Genomic DNA, 18,635 nt, shown 5'->3' with positions numbered 1-18,635 from the left:
AAACAATTTATCTATATTTTTAACAGTTTATACATTTATAATGAAACGTCTCTTTTGGCATAAAAGACAGTCAACATATAAGATGATGCCAGTCAATATGTGTCATGTCTCCTCCTGACCGCTAACCTGATGTTTGACGTCTTTACAAATACTATAACCTCAAGGGTGGTGTTGACTCTGAGGTCATCAAACTTTCAAATATTCGCTTGTGGCTTTCAAACCAGACATGACATCAAATAAGACGAGCTCACTTCATAAGTACACATTATAGTGTGCCCATTTCTGATGAACCAAGTCGAAGAACGTTGCTAAGAAAAATAAACCTCTATTTAATGCCATATCTAATTTGGCAAAGAATAAATATAATAAGAGATAGAAATACAATGAATGTCATTATCTCTCAAGAACCCAAAGTCAAACTCAAAATTGAGGTTTTAACGTCTTTAGACCATGTGTGCAAGGTGTTTTGAGGCAAACTGCAGAAGGTAACAAATATATACACATTTAAATTTGCCGTATTTAATTTTCCAGAAAAACTGGCTAAAAATCATACATGGCAACACAGAAGAAAAAATCCTTTTCTCTTTTAGCAATAATGGATTAAAAAAGCCTTGAGACTTGAGACACATTTTCTTTGCCGATATCGCTTCAGTCAAAGTCTTATTGATACAATGTCAAAGGCATAAATTTAAGACTTGTGCAATTAAACTCACAAACAGAAGGCCCTATAAATGGCTTTAACAGATGATCTGACTGATGGAAGTATCAGTGTGACATACTGACACACACACACACACAGTAGTAAACGCACATCAAACATCACAATAATACACAGCATTGTAGATGTACAGGTGTATAGTGAAAATAGGTTTCTATCCAAATATACAACAATGCCTATGTTAGCATTGTCCTGTTACTGTAACTTATGTTTTTGGACTTGTCGCATACTGACAAATACAACAAAATAAACAAATACACAAAAATGGACCCATTGACCAACATACTTGGAATATGTCATTTAAAAAGTCCGCAAACTCACAGCTCTCCACCGTTCAAATTCAACTTCTTACAGCTTTTCATGTGCATTATAGGATTTCGAGGAGTCTACATCAGAACAGATGCAGGTTTTGTTATTGTTATATCATATATATCATGAACACTCAGACATCGCACTCATCTGTTATACTGCTTCTTGCATATTGCACATATGTTCCACCTAAATTTCAGTTTTCAAAAGCTTTTTTTCCAGAGGTCCCCAGAACATTCTGCCGGTGTGTCATTCACCGATATGAAATGATGCTTCTTATGCAACCTGGTTTCATAAACAAGGGAATTCCCTGAGCTGGCAACACCTATGGAAATCCAAAAACAATAACTGTGCCAAGTTCTGTCCGTTTCAAAGTTATCGTTCAGCTGTTGGTTTTTATTCGGCTGTCTCTGGGAGTGTGCCAGAGACGTCTAAACCTGCGAACGGGTGCCAGAAGTTCATATAATCTGTTCGAGCGGGGCGCTGGTTTGTCTTTGAACAGCGCGAGTATGCAGTCGCAGAGCGCATAGATTATAAAGAGACGGGAATAGATAAGACGCCCACACAAGTATTTCTCTAAACGCAGCAGACATTGATTTATTGCCACATTAAAGTCCAATCACTTACACACACAGAGTTCCAGAAGAGCAATACACAATATCACACATACAGTCTAGCTGGTGATGTTTCAGTGCTGTTCTGAAAGCCTTCGAGAATAAGAGAAGGAACCAGTTTGGGGTGATATGCGCCCTGTTCTCACTGACTGACTCTGGTTTGAGCTGGTGTCTGTGGGGCCGTCTGACTCACAACATTAGAATGTTTCTCAAATGAGAAGCAGTTCCAGCTGAGATCTCGGCAGGCCTCTAATCTGTCTCCTTTGGATTCCACTCCAGGGAAATGAAATATTGGACCCCAGCTGAACTCAATACATCCAATCAATAACTAAACGAAAGACTTGTGGGCCGCCTCTTTCCAAATAAAGATCATGGCCTGTAATCGTGGCTTACGCTGTTGTAAGAGAACCATTATAGCTTGGGATTTGTTTCTGGTTGGGCTGATCTTATTTGGCGTGCTTGAACCACTTAAATCCGCTTTGTGCCTCCAAGGCATATTGATCTTGAATATCTCCGCCGTGCGGTGACACTTTTGACTAATATTTCAGTCGATTACGAGCAGCTCATACGGAAGTATCAGGGTCTGGGGTTAATAACCATTCCAGTGTTAGTTTGCAAAAGAGGCAGTTGTGTCTCTCCAAGCTTGCGCTGAATCCCTTTGTTTGCACTTTGATAGGTTATCGCAGCCAACACAGGATAATCACGGTAATACACACTGGCCTACTTTTGAAAGTCAATACAGCGGAGCTCTTAAACGGTCCGCGGATGGGGAAATACGAAGTGTCTGGCGTCCTGTCGTATTTACATGTCTCCTTTCATTAAGAACCATCCGGAGAAGCGGAAATGACAATCGTCGTTACAATCCTCACGCAACTGGCAACCAAGCCGGCTAAGTGTTGCCAAGGAAAGCCGGCTAAGGAAACGTGACAGGTCAAGAGGAAACCCCTGTGTGGACCTCAGTGAATGGTGGACAGTGGCGTAAAAACAAACTACCATGGGTTGAAAAGTTGGGTGGAATGAAGCAAACAAATACTTCAAGATATTTTTTATAGACTATTCAAAGCTTTTTGATTCATAAGGAAAATGTGGTGTTTGCTTTTTGACGTCTATAAAATAACATTTTATTCATTTGTGTTTGTTACCAAAAAAATCATAACATTTCCATAAGGAATTAAAACCACAGCAGTCCAGTAAAATATACTTAAGGACCCTTATGTGACAATGAGTCACATAATTGGGAATCTTTGTCGGACAGTAAAACAGTAACAGTAAAACAGTGGCCTCTTCGGCATCAGTTGTAGATGATTTGGTATGAACCGAGGGGTTCATAACTTCATACCGAGCGATTTCTGCTAGGACGCTAATGATTTTCCTTTGCCCCGTTCATCATCCTCAATTTTGCTCATGAGACACGGCGCTGACACACACACATCACCTGATGGGACAGCTGATCACCCGCTCGTGCTGCCGAGGCGGCGACACAAAAGGAAACCTGTGTCACACTGTGACGTCAGCTCCTGCTAATTGAATTGCAGGCAAGGCGAAAGACAGAGCGCTCAGTGTGCTGCTCCTCAATCCAATTTATTCCTATGTGAGGAGAACTCTGTGAATTTTTCCAGGAAGAAACCTCACCAGCTCAAAATAGTCATCTTCACATAGAAATTAGGAGCCTTTTTGCACAAATGTGTAGTTAGTGTACATGGTTGAAAACGAACTTTAAGAATGAAATTTACGGATTATTAACACTATTCCAACGAACTCGATCATATAACCACTATTGGGATTTGCTTTTTACAAACTGAAAATGTTTAATAGCCTTTTTCAGGTCGTAAATTTCAATTTTGTACTGAAGTTAAGCAGTCAGTTACCTTTCTAAGATTCAAAAAGTAAACTATGTTTGTAAGTGTTGGCTTGCAACTAAACTTCTATGATATTTCCTTAAAATGTTTGGACCCTTTCTTTAAAAAGGGGAGGTAACATTATATTTCATGCATTCTGACTTTACAATGTTAAATGTGCTGGCTTCTCATGCTTAACATGGTTAACTTTTCTGTGCTCGATACACTCCGCCAAGGTTCCTATAGGTTTCGGAAAGTTTCTTTTTAACATGAATTCCCTTTACGTAACAAGGCTTATTAGTCCCTTATTGGACAACTCTCCGAGAAAAGCACGCCCACATGTCAACCAGGCAGAGAAAGAGCACGCCCATCAATGTCCTTCGCTTGTTGTACAGAAGTTCAGCTGTTTGTTTATTCACGGGAAACTTATTGTGAAGAGCTCATTTGACTTATGTCTGTGTGCTAGTGCTGTAGTTCGCCCCCCACCCCTGCACGCCATCAGGAGCTCGACTGTTTTTGGAAATTATTGTTCAGCTGTCTCTGTATTTATAAATAAGATCAAACTATATAGTCTTTGAAGATATGAAGTATGCAATACTACTCTATAGGTACTCAAGATTAATATGAGATTGGCAGAAACTTTAAATTTAGTCTTTCAAATACTTAATACTCAGTATTCAATATTTTGTCCAAAAAACTTTATAAAAATGTTTACTTTTAGAATAAACACTTCAAAACGGAATCTGTATTGACTTGAGGTAATAAAACCACTGCAGAAGATATTTTTAACACTGTATGTACTATAATATTTCAATTTATAATTTGTTTTCGCCCAGCCCATGTAGTAGGCAGAGATCTTTTATATGTTGTCTTAAAAGATGAGGCGGTCTGCCATGACTAAGGAGCTCCTGGCAGTCTACACTCCTCACATCTGCAAAAAGATTTTGGGTACACACAACCAAAACAAGGTCAGCTAACCTAGCTGAGCCTTAGCCGAGCATTTTATCTGCCAAAGGGAACTTCTGGAGTGTTTAGAAGCAAAAACTCTGTGTTTTGATGTTGAAAAATCATGACGTTATATGTTATGCTAACTAACAACTAGTTAGATTGTGCATAAATCATGTTTGCGCTAGGCTGTACAGTTACCAAAGCTTTATTTTATTACAATCGAATCAATGGATGACTGGAGCACCAAGGTTCATAAGGGGGCGGTCAACACGATTTAATCTGGCGAGAATATTTGACCTAGGACCTATGAATTACAAAACTGAATATTACAATAAGAGTTGTGTTGCTTCTATTTAAAGCGGGCGTAACACACAGGGTTTCTACCAATCTCATATTAATCTTGAGTAACTTTAGAGTAGTATTGCTTACTTATTATATTCGAAGAGTATTTAGTTTGATCACATTTATAAAAGATACTTACAGCTTTACATTTGTTTCCGAAAACATACAGCGCATGTGCGGGGGGGAGGGGCAGGCTGAACCAAAGCACATACATCAGTTTCACTCACCGCATGCGGTTCATGTCCAGCATCTTTAAGCGCTGGGACGGCTCTATATATCAGTTTCAAACAATCTCCAAATCCAGCGTTATATCCACCGTTTATATAACATTCATCACCGAAATGCAGTGAACAAACAAACACCAGAACTTTGTGAACGCTCACTCTCTATCTCTCCTGTTTATAAGTGAAAGTAACATCTGCGCATGCTCCATCTTCTGCTCTTCTGTGGCCGTGCCACGTGCTTTTCCAGGAGAATTGTCCAATATGGGACTAAGAAAAGTTGTTACAAACAGTTTTATATGTTTGAAAAAAACTTTCCGAAACCTGTACGATCGCTGGGGGAGTGTATCGAGCACAGAAATACTACCTAATACGCCCAACTCGTTTTTTGACGAGTTGACCATGTTAAGCATGTGAAGACAGCACGTTTAACATTGTAAAGAAGTCAGAATGCATGACACATCGTTGCAGGGCCGCTTTAAGGGCTGCTAGCTTTGATGATTTCTTTATGCTAAAATTAAATGTTACTTTTTCTTAAAACATTAAATGAACAGATAATATTGCTCAAGATCAATATTGCTGATCTTGTTTTAACGTTGTGAACACATTTTTCAAATAAAATGTTTGCCTGCTTCTAAAGCTGCTAGCATGGCTAGCAGAATAAGCTAGCAATAGCAAGTAATAAATCATGGTTTAAATAATGTAAAGTAAGTCTTTGACTATTTAAATTTCACTAATCAAGCTACAAAGAATGCTTAGATCACCAGGAAAGATCACGATTTCTATATATGTTTTGCCCCCAGTGGCCTCATTGTTGGCATACATAATGATGGAGGGAAGGTTTACAGGGTTTCAAATAGCAAAGCAATGCCGTCGGGTGCACTAGTAGGTGACTTCCTTTCCATTGTATTAGGATAGGAAGTGCTGGCTAGCGCTGATACGGATCCAGCTAATGTCACTGCTCTGCGCAAAAACACTGGAGCCAGAGTCCACCTCACAAGGGCAAGAAGCACACGCTGTCTGAGGAGGACGGGTTCTTCCTAATAAAAACACAGCCGTCCAACAGCAGAAATACGAGAGAAAGGGAGGAAAAAAGGAAACCTCCAAAACAAGTAGATTTCTAACGGCATCCATTGAGATAAAAACACCATTACTGACAATGAGTTTCCAAGAGTCATATAACGTGGCAAATTTTAAGGTCCTTTATCTTAAAATAATTTCCTTTAAACATTTGTGCAGCTGTTCTGACTGAAAACACCCCAGCGTTCTAAACACATGGCCTGTTTTAAACACTCCCTCTAAACACCCCCTCTATGGAAAATCGAGATTTGATCGCTAATCCAAGTGACCTTTCACAGGATTGCACAAACAACACTGGCGCTTTATGAAGTGGAGCAATTCTATAATTTTACTTATTTAAATTTCTGTGTTGAAAACTGCGGTTAGGCCACAAGGTGTCAAGCATGCTAGGCTACCCCGCGAATTAGGTCGACGTCAGCAAACGCATGTGATGAATCAGACCGAGACTGCTGCCAGGCCCGGGCCGCTTCAGAAGTAAAGAGATATAGCAACTCTCACACTTCTTTTCTCACACATTTTGCAGCTTGCGGATACTCCCCCATTGGCAGGAAGTGCATCGACGTGACCTTTATGTGGTGGTTTGGTGTAGCGAATCTGCAGTGAAGGCCCTGTGCCAACTTGGCCTTGCATTGACTGATGTGAGATAAGTCTTGTTGTTTATTTTATATGGCAAGACGAGAGGGTATACAAATAAAATGGTTGAACTTGGTCAAAGGCAAATACATGCTTTGTGCTCCACGACGTTTTGTGACTAATTTGACATTTACGTGATGCTTTTATCCAAAGTGAAATATTACAGTATCTGGAGCAACCAAGGGTTTAATATCTCTGACTAGGTCAAGGTGGTTTTCAATACCCGGTGGGAGCATTAGCATTCACTGTTACTTTGAACAAAAGCATAAATGTACATCCCAATAGCACAAATACATGGCTGATGCATACAACAGTATTGAGTACATTGCGTAACAGTCAAAGATAGCACAAGTACGTCTGTACGATGTCTGCTAGAGATCTGTAAAACGTCTGATTCATAAAAACATCCTAGAAACATCTTAGAAAAGGCAGTTTTACATAAATTCTAAATCCTAAACATCTCACTGACATTTCTAGATGTCAATATGACATCTGTAAGGAAATGTCACAGTAGGGCTGGGTGATATGGCAAAAAATTTACCTTGATAGTTTTTTTCTATATTAATCGATATAGATATTTATTTCGATACATAATTCATTTAAAAATGTTTTTTAATCTATAATAATCTATGTAAAATAATCAATTTTAAATACAGTCTATTAACAAAACATTCTAACAAAAGTTGACTTGAAGCCAGTTAAAATTTAATTAAACCAAGTCATTGATATTACCAAATTAGACATGTACTGTTACAACAAAGCGTTATACATAACGCTGCAATATTGTCTTGCCCGAGCAGTGGGATTCTTTCTTTCAAAAGGACATCTCACATAACTCGCTTGCAATTGCGCCTCAACTTTGTTTTGTTTAACGGCGATTGCGAAGGAAAATAAGACACTTGATAATCCGCGCGATGACAACTCAAGGTTAGTTTCACTTTCGTTTCCGCTTCCAGTCATGTTTTCCTCCTCATGTCGAGTAATCTTTGCCAAGTGCAGTATGAAACGGATTTTGTCGCGGATTCTAAAAGCTGCACGCTGACTGACTGTTGTTGCATTTATTTATGCTTTCTGTTAGACTGTAAAATGAATCCATATCGAGTCAAAATGCTAATAGCTTACCATCGTTTTAGAAATAAATTCTATGGCGATTCGATATAATATTGTTTATGTTACAGAGACGTATTGCAGATGAGCAAACAATAAAAAAAAGATTTTGCAGCTGTAAATACAGACATCAATAAGACGTCTCCCAGATGTATCTGTGCTATCAGCTGTCCACTAGATTTGAACCTACGACCCTTTTGATTCCCAGTGCAGACTAGGGCTGCAACTAACGATTATTTTAATAATCGATTAATCTGTAAGTAATTTTTTCGATTAATCGATGAATCGGATAAAAACAAAAACCAAGAAAAGCATTCATTTCCAACCCTTTATTCAAAAACAGAACTAAAATCTTTAGAAAGTGCACAAGCATGTTGCTCCTTGAACATCCCTGAGCTGTTATAAAAATAATAAAATCAAATAAAAATGGACTAACACAAAAAACATACACATGTATGCTTTACATCTGCCAAATATATAGACTTTTTTTAAATAAAAGTGCCACCTGAGCTGCCAGAACAATAAATAATTTATAAAAACTAAAGAACAATACAAATCAGAAAACTTAACAGGATTAGGTTTGAATGTAAGAACTTGTTCTCTACACTACACTACACTACAGTGCAGACAGACACTCGCAGATGCACACACTCGCAGACGCACACACTGACAAACACTGACACACACACACACTCTCTATCTCAAATTCACTTGAAGCTTATTCATTCAATTACTACCATCATTGTAGTAAGTGCAAGCTTCATTTATACACCACATTTTAACAAAGCTTAAGATGACCAAGAGCTATAAAAGAACTTTAAAATTAAATTAAAAAGTACAACACACACAAATATATTTGTCAATAATAACCTATATGGGAGAAAGCACAGAATATACACTGCAAAAATTGCTTTTCTAACTTAGTAGTTTTGTCCTGTTGTCAGTCCAAATTAAAAAAAAAATCTTATATCAAGAAACATGTACTAGACACATGAAAAAGCATAAGAAATTATGTCTTGTTTTCTGAAAAAACACCTCAAATTAAGTGATTGTTTGCTTAAAGCAAGAAAAATGATCTGCCAATGGGGTACAAAAATAATCTTAATGAGATATAATTTCAAACAGAAGTTTTAAGCATCAATCAATTTTCTTGTCTAGTAATCTTGATTTAAGATTTTTTACATATTTGGACTGGAAATTAGACAAAATTACTAAGGAAGTTTTGCAGTGTAGCAATACATGACAACAGATTGATAAATGAATGGTCCAAAAAAGGCGAGTGAATAAAAACGTGTCTTTAGTCTAACAATGCAAAGCGCAAAGTAACTACACCACCCCTGATTATACTGTTATTAACGAGCTAATGCTAACTTGTGATGCTTGTCAATCTGGATAACGAGTAAACACCAGCACCAGGGACATTACGTTCTTCACTTCGAAACGGAACAAAAGTAGGATTCTGTAGTGACTTAACCTGCTGTTGAACTCCCTTCCTCCTCATCACAGACTCCAACATGTTTGAGTTTCAGGTGCTGGATCATTGCCGCGTTGCTCCCGCCATGTCGCGTTTGCATATTTTGTAGTTAACACAGTTTTTCTGTTTATTTAGTGTGAAATGCTCCCGCACCTATGATGACTTGGGTCGCGCTGATTTCTCTGCCTCCGTCATGTATCTTTCCTCCGCTCGTTTTTTTATTTTTGCTCCGCCCTGAATATGAGGCGCCGAACTCTGCTAGCATCAGTGCGCGAGAGAGACCGAGTGTGTTTACTTCGCTCCGCGCTCAAATAAAGTTTTTTTTTTTAATAACCAAACGTCTCCGCGTCGCGCGACACAACGAATCGATAACGAAATTCGTTGACAACTTTTTTACTAATCGATTTTTATCGATTTTATCAATTCGTTGTTGCAGCCCTAGTGCAGACCTTTATACTCCTGGCTTTAGTGCATACACCTCCATAGCACTAGCACTGTTAAAAGAACACTTACAATTCCACCTGTGCACCTTCAACGTTAACAAACCGCAAACATTAAAACTACTTAAAAGTGATTTCTCCACCTAAAGATAATTTAATAGCATCCAGGGTCACAAGTATCACACGAGCGTCCCTATTGCCATCGACTTACTGTCGACAGAATGCCCCTGTGTATGGACAGAGCCATATTTGTGATGGCAAGGAGGGAAGGGCCGGGTATTTTAGAGCGTGCTCAGCAGAAAGTGGCTTCATTGAAAGAACCTGTGTAGGTTCGACACACTACTCTATGTCAGTGAGTTAAGGTGGGGTTTTCAGAGGGAGGTCCGAGCGCTAGCTATAGCTACGGTACAGTGTTCGAGTGTAGCCTTAACAGATGTTTGCCTCTAGGGTGTTATTGCAGCCAGGCCGCAATAGAGCTCATTTGAGCGCTGTAGAAGTTCAGTCAGGCTAACTGTCACGCAAGATGGTAATATAGGCGATTGTGTAGTTCCTAACAGGATCTGTAATAACCCCTTGACTACACTTCGGCTAATTCAACAAATATTTCTAAATTTGGCAGTGCTGCCCAGCCTCAATGGAATTATGTACAGTATTATTTCCACATTAAGGAAACTAAAAGAGAGAACAAGAGGAATGCTAATGGTTTTGGACACACGTTTACTTAAAACACAACTTTTCTTGAAATGTTTTGAAAGCTATCACGCAATCTCAGAGGTGGTACGCCTGCTGAGTTTGAGCGTACATTTTATTGCAGAATGCAAGCGCTATTAAATATTCAACTCATTCATCAAACATGAGACTAACATTAATGCTGCTTTTGCACGTGGTGAACTGATACCGCGATTTAATGCCGCCATTGTGTGAAATCTATATAAAATGACAACAATGCACATCTCTTCAGAGGTGAGCAGTTAAGTCACTGAAATATCATCGGCAAACAAAAGACGGCCGAGGATGACAGACAGACTGTAAATGAGTTTATTATTGCGCAAACATGTGACTTATATCGTACTATTGCTTCTGTCACACCATCGTTCAGTCACACCATCGTAGATACCAAGAAACGTGTAAGATCCTAATTACTTAACACTTGTCTTGTTTTAAATTGGTATGTCTGCGTTGTGAAATCCTTTTATATTTGTTGAGCATTAGTCACGCTTACAATCATGAGTCAGCATATGCGCCGCACCCAGGCTGACAGCCAGACACATGTACTGAAGTAATTTATGGTGTAAGAATGTGAACTATTTACCAAAGGGGAATTTAGGTCAAGGAAAGCACTGTTCATGCTTGAACAGAAAAGAATGAACATTTTATGCAGGAAATTACCAGAGAAATGACAAAAAATATTGTTTAGATAATTGAATTGTAATACTTTTTTGGTTAATTTAAGAATTGTTTTCATTCGCCAGATTCAAGATGAAACAGATTTGCATTCCGAATAACATTGTAGAATATGTACGTCGCACTTTACCCAAACTCAAAGGAAAGAAAAACAAAATGAAGTTTTATTTGAAAAGAAGCTTATTTCATATTCATTCATTCATCATTGTTCCTCAAAAAATGTTTCCTTAAGATTTTTTCCTTCAGTTTTGGAGTGAAACTTGACCTCTTGAGATATCTGTTTCGTCCGGTCACTGATTTGACTTTTCACTGAGTACTTGAGAGTTTAAGACTGAAGGGGTTTAGTGTCTAAATATGATGATTTGTAGAAACATAAGCAGATCCCAGGATGTTCTGGTTCATATCAAGTTAAGACATGTGCAGATCAGAGGCCAAGCTTTAATTGCACGTTGAATTAAATTCCTCTTGGCTTCCACGAGGCATCAGCCGAGAGACCTCTAGTGCAAATTCCACCGCAAATGCTCTAACATTCCGACGGTTCCCCATGGGAGATGAGGAATGTGGAAGAGGAAAGACATCGAAAAGAGAAGGATAAAAGGAAAGCTGGGGGTGGTGGACGAAGGAGTGTTTGATGGGAAATAAGAGAAACAGGAAGTGTTTGATCGTTTGCTGTCAGTGTCAGCACTCTCTCCTTCAGTGATGACATCATCAAGTTCCGTCAACGTTTTTCCTGTTAAAGTTGAGGAAAACTGCAACGGATGGGCATAGTGTGACTAAAACTATTCTCGATTTATCTCACTGCAAGCTGTGTACCAAAACAGCTGTAAATTTACTTACATTTTATGCAAAAGAAAATAAATTAATTTCAAGATGCTTGAACAAAATATAAAAAAAAAGAAAAATATCAAGATAGAATTTAATAAAAAAAACTCATAATATCTACAGTAATTATCTTAAATATTATCATGTATATTTATAATTTTATATAAAAAAATATAAATATATAACACAGCATGTAATATCTTTTTTCGTTTGTTGTCGATGTTTCAATGAGTTTGATTTACTAAATAAAAAATTACCTAGTCCCAGACTAACTTTAATGTTAAAGGTGTCTGACTCTTGATTGAAAACAACTCACACTGATATAACCTAAAATATATCTGTGAGATTGTTTCTACTTAAGATGCACAAAGTAATTTTTTTGTAAAGTATGTTTTTAAAAACATCTTAATTTAAGCCTAGTCGTGGTTTAAACTTATCCCTGCCTGCAAAATTGTTTAAACCTTATCTTTAGGACTGATCAAAGATATTCTCTTCAAAACACAATCAGTTTACTATGATTCGTGTTTATATTAAAAGCAACATCCACAGGCACACATTCCACTGAGATGTCGTTCCAACTTTTCGCTCCAAGTTTTGTATGAATCACGGAAACCCCAGCGCCGGCAAAAGGAAGAGAGTGACGCATGGAAATCTTGGTCACGAAAACATCAACAACATGCAGCGAGCAGAACCAAAACAAAACAGAGGCTCACAAATCCCGCCACTTGTTTTTACTCTGCCTTCTACCTCCATGAGTCGGCAGACCGACATCACATGAATGATTCATTGAAACAAAACTGAGCACACATGTGGGCACACGTTTAATCTGCCCAACCGGCTCGGCCTCGGCCCAGGAATTCACTATCACACAAAAGAGAGCCACCTCGCACACACGCGTAGGGTTCGAGAGAGCCAACGAAAACATGTTACATACACAAATCAATTTACATCAGTTACACAGACCCTCTTGTAAGCAGACAGAAAGGAGACCGATATGTAAATGATGTCAAAGGAAATCCCACAGCGTAGGCCAGATAAAAATAGAAGACTGTCTATCTTCGCTAGCGGTCTAGCAGCAAAAACAAACCGGAATTAAATATTCAATGCGCTCTCATTTATGGTTCTCTCGACACGGAAGTTGGCTCTACTTTGAATATTGTGCAGAAAGGTATGCAGTTCGTGAGGAGGGCCGTGTGTTTGCGTGAGTTTGAGTCGGGCACTGTGTGTCTATGTGTCATAACAGTGGGCCAGTCTGACAGGCACCACGTTGAATGGCTCTAGGGCAGGAGTTGCACAACAGTGGAGAGGGTAATGCCTGCGGTTTGGGGCTTCAGCAGCCAGCGGACTCATAAAAGCGACAGCTGTAATGTACAATCGCACACGAATGCTAGGGTCACCATACATATTTCTGTCTCTTTTACTCAAATGCTCAAGAAAACGACACCAAAACAGGCAAAACAAGACAAAGTGTGTCTGGTTGAGCGGTGGCCGCTGTGAACGTTCTGGGTGGCCCCATCAGTCACAGTTATCAGCATTTTTCCCTCATCTTTCACTCAGCGGCAGAATAACGCTTTTCTCTCGAAAAGGAAATGTGACGTGACGGCTTGGTTGAAGGAGAACTGCTTTATAACTAAACAACACTTTGCTTATCATCCCAAGCTCTTCGTACCTATGAACAAATTGCATTTCTGTAATGTTGACCTACCCACATTAAAGTGTGTCTGTATGCACGCAGGGCCAAACATATTATTGACTTAAAAACAGTTAACTGGATCTTCTGTGCCTAAAAGGACTGTTTTTTTGGCTCTTTTGCATGCGAAATGAGAAATACTCGGCAGAACTGAATTGCCATTAAAGGCACAATATGTGCAATTTTTGCATTACAATACCTAAAACCACAAGCAAAACATTCACTTCAGTACTCATATTATCCCAATGTTTCCAACAGTGTTTGAATCACGAGAAATTCACAATTTTAACCACCAATTATTGGTTTGACATTATGTTCAGTTTCTACTTTTACTGCCGTAGAAATCATAGGTGGATTCGACCACATGCCATCAAAGTATTGTGTGAGCAGTTAGAAAGCAGTACTGCCAAGTTGTAACTGCATGTTCACACCAAACGTGAGGCATTACCTTCCTTCCATCTACATTATGTAGATGGAATGCTTAATAATGGATCCTTAATAATGCACTAAGCATCATTTACGCATATAAAAATCTCACTCGACAGGGAATTTTGCACATCTGGACAGTTCACACCGTAGATCTCAATAGTACTCAATAGGACATCACGCTAAAATGCCATTCACAGATGCTGCAAATGAAACAAATATATTGCGTGATCGTAGCAATCGTACCACCCAGTCTGCGTCATTTGCATCACCCGGCACGATTGCCAAGAACGCTTTATATTCACGTCAAGTGCGTCTTCCACGTGAGTTAATGACAATTCAACTCAAGCGGCATGTTTGCGTCTATTCGCATCTTTGCATTGACTTTGTATGTAATTTACTCACAAATTGTTAAATTTCCTTCTTGGTGCGAACTAATCATTACAATCATAAACTTATCGATTTGTGCAACACCTCATGACCAAACGACGAGTCTCATTGAAAAAGACTGAGGTAATAGTTTTAACGTCACTCTGTTGATTTAGGTTATAACGTGATGGTTTTTTAACTTTATTTCATCATGTCATTGTAACGAGGAAGGCGGGACGAGAGCCAAGAGGCAATGAATTGGGGTCAGTGGCGTGAGTGATAGTGGGAATCAGCTGCGCGCACACCGGTCCCACATATCTCACAGAGGAGATCGGGCATAAGAGGAAGGACTGCTGACAAGAGAGGACCGGGCCCGGACATGTTTAAGTTTGTATTTATGTTCTTGTGGCCGGCAGTTGACCGTGAGGTGGCTGCCGGCCATTTACTTCCGTGTTATTGTTTGATTATTTTGATTAAAAGTTTGTTTAACGTTCGCCGGTTACCGCCTCCTTCCTTCCTAGAAAATAACATATTGTGCCTTTAATGTGTAAACACAGGAGGCAATACATGGGCCCATGCTGTATCTGAAAACTTTGCAGATTTCAAACACATCTTTAAACTAAGCAGAGAATGCACTCTGATTGAATGCTGAAACCATAATCAAATTATTTAAAAGATGAACACGCAGAAGGCAGAATGTGTCGTAATTCAAAGAATTATGTGCATTCATATTCCTTGAAAATCTATGAAGAACGTTTTTGCATTCAAGGCTGTGACGTCATGACGCAGATCTCTAAATGACCCATCTGTCTTGCTTATTGTTATGAACTGATCTACTATAAGTAAACTGGGGAAGATTTGCACTCTGGATGCTAAAGTATGTCCACATAGTATCATACTTTGTAATTTCCAAAGCAAAATTTCCCTTTTTCCACTATCTGACCCCATTAAGTACAGTGTTGGGTTGTAGTTAACCTCCACCACATGCTCATCCCAAGCATCCATCTTACATCAGTGCCGCTCTCACCTACTGCTATACCAAACAACTCTTAATGACTCACTGTGACTCACTCTCATGACTATTTGGATTTAAATGGTCCAGTATGTCTGCCCTCACCATCAGATGGCCTTTTCATCTCGTGTAGAGGAGGAAAAACAATCTAGTTGGTGCACATACCTTGGGCTCGATTTTGTTGTGCCAGTTTTTGCAGATCTCTGGCTAATAGGAGAATTTGTGTGATGGAAGTCACGCAAACGTGTTGAATACTGCAGAAATTCGGCTAGTGGAAAATTTCAATGAATGACTTTGAGTCATACTGAAATATTTTATCTAAATTTTGAGGTCTACATATATCAAATATGGTAAAACCATAAATCTGGTAAAACAATGTCAAAATCTTATATTGCTTATACTGTATGTATATGACATATTCAATTTATATATATATATATTTCTTCTTATTTTTTGAGGGGTGCTGAAGCAACATGTTGCATCCCTGCCAGCATGCAGCTTTGTGGCTTGTTCACTAATGCAATTCCCAGCTCTGCTAAACTGCATCATGAGGGTGCGATGTTCTTTCCCTGGGTTGCGGCCAGCAGCCAGGCAAGGTTTCGGCATGTTCTGACCACAGCTAGGCCGGTTATGCCACCCTTATACCCTGCCCGGATAGGGAGAGACACGATAACCTCTGCTGAATCTCTCGGGGACCAAAATACCCCCTACACTACTACTGAAATTCACTTTCACAAACATTTGCCGGTCCTGTCCTACTTGGACGGGCTTTACACCGGTGAACTCTTACATCAGAGGTGAGGGAACTCGGATAGCTATGTAACATGGCTCAAAATACACCGCCTCGCTAAGCTCATTGTTGATAAACAAAATAAGAACAACTGTTAGTAGATGTTGAGACGGGTTATTTCTGGCTGACCTGCATAAAAAAGAGCTGCTTGATTGCAGCGCAACATGAAGATTTAGCGGCTATTGAGAAGAAATAACGTAATGATGATGAATTGTTTGAGTGTGATTTCTTTGGACAGCATGCCGCCGAATGCTCGCAGGAGAGCAGTGATGTGAAGAACTGAAGGTTTTTCATCACTCTTTAACTTTCTAACCCTTGCACTTGATGAATACAAAGCATTGCTTTTGATTAATAGCTTTTACTCTATCAGTGGTATGTTTAGTCTTGAGAAATGTGCAAAATATATATCATCCAATGAATTCAATGTTGGCCTCAAAAAGGGCCTCGCATTTCAACATTTTTTTTATATTTTTTGTTCAAATACTATTTGGAATACGTGAGCTGAAGTCACACTTTAATTTTTTATAGCGTGCTATCATATTCATTTTCTTCATTACAAATTTTAAAATGTTTTCAAATATATGACAAAGATAAAAATATAGAAAAAACACCCAATAAAAGCCCAGAATATGTGATCATGTGTAATACTGAAATACCTATATAGCCACTCAGGGTGAGATAGCAAGAAGCTGCTTGATAAAATGGCAAAATAACATTTCTCTATTGTTTAGGCAAAAAGGCAATTTTAAACATGTTAAAAGTATCACATAGTTTTGATTTATTTCTGATTATGTTCCAACATACTTCTTACATTACTTCTCACAGACTTCAGGCCCGGTACCAGGCTGGCTCGACATGGGGCGCAATCGTATATTCAGGTTGGGCTGATATATAATCATAGTTCATCGCATGCATCCTTTTTATATTTTTAGATGATTAAATTGACACTTGAGAGATCATTATTTAATAGATAATATAAACAAGTGAGTATTTGATAATAAGTATTTCATTTTAAATTATTATTTACATTTGAATTGTCAACTGGATATTTTTGGAGTGGACCAAACAAATCTGGGAGGAAATGTAGGCATGGCCCTGCTTACATTTGAGTTATTCTTCTAAAGTTATTATTCTAAAATGTGAAGAAATAAAAATAAAAATCGTGAAAGTGACCATAAACTCTAGAACAGAAGTTTATATACACATAAATGAAAAGGCATCCAAACTAGTATCAGTTTGCCGTTTGAGCGTCACTATCATTACCAAACCGAATTTCCAAAATGTTGAACCCCTGTTCCCCCTGAACCATTGCTTGGTCCGATAGAGAGCCCTGGTTAAGCCAATGCTGCTCACACCACTGGTTGTTGTGTCTTGTCGGGAGCAAATTTGTTTTGAAAGTGCCACTGTGTTTACACCTATGAAATAAGGAAGAAATTCCATAAAGACATTTAGAGAGTCTTAGCTAACCAAAGCAGTACGTAGGCCTTCAAACAATGCAATCCTTCAAAAAAGCCCAAGGGAACTCCACGGCTTCCTCACTGGACACCTTCCGCACGCTTGCTCATCTGTTTCAAAGACAGCTACAACTCGCATGGCAGGAATAGCAATTCAGCATATCAAACATTTACCATAACAGACTGTAGATTGAATGATATATGAATCTAACCGGCGGGAGAGAAGGGTTGAGGGAAGTTTAAAGCTCTAGGAGAAAGTTGCTTGTCAATGGAATGTGCCCCTAAACTGCAAATTCACCAGCGCTCATACATCAGTGTGTCGGGTCTGGCTTCTGTAATGCAGGTCACATTAGTGCATGAGAGAGGCAGAGGTGCCTCCCCGTCTCACTGACGCTCCACCGCGGGAGTTTTGCTGACTCACAAGTGGCACCAGACTTTGGCCCGAAGCTCTCGGATTCCAGTAAACGCTTCATTATGCAACGGCTAATGAGCGTCGCCTTATCTGAACTCCAGCGAAAGAACGCAACCACGGCCTGAGGAAATGACTGAGAAGTGCTCTGAAGACAAACCGCTCATTTTCGGTGAAGTGCGTGAGCACCGTGGAGTGCCGGAAGAAAGAATGTCGACAGGATTTAAGACCAGGAAAAGGGTGAGGAAGGAGGGGAGGTGAGAGAATTGGACGAATGCAAGTATCCTTCATACTGAAGTACAAGGGCTGATAACACCGTCCCAGCGGGAGATTCATTGGCAAGATTTTTGACACAGATCCCCAAAAAATGGATTTGTGGAATTTCTTATGACCATTTCAAAGATGTAAGGAATTGACCGCTTTTGTTTGCAGAAGTAAATAGCATGATGGTCTTGTTACTATGAACAAGAGCAGTGAATTGTACGATTGATCAAAACGTTATGAAAACATGAGCTTATTTTCCTACTTATTTCTA

General features: G+C 39.1%; 1 protein-coding gene across 1 annotated transcript in view; it reads right to left on the bottom strand.

Moving 5' to 3' along the window:
* Positions 1–18,635, bottom strand: part of foxo1a (forkhead box O1 a) — a 38,386-nt gene that overhangs the window by 12,317 nt on the left and 7,434 nt on the right. The window lies entirely within an intron of this gene.

The sequence above is a fragment of the Triplophysa dalaica genome, chromosome 9 (assembly GCF_015846415.1).
Source record: "Triplophysa dalaica isolate WHDGS20190420 chromosome 9, ASM1584641v1, whole genome shotgun sequence".
Taxonomy (NCBI): domain Eukaryota; kingdom Metazoa; phylum Chordata; class Actinopteri; order Cypriniformes; family Nemacheilidae; genus Triplophysa; species Triplophysa dalaica.
The sequence above is the reverse complement of the archived record's forward strand: the minus strand, read 5'-3'. Positions and strand labels throughout refer to the sequence as shown.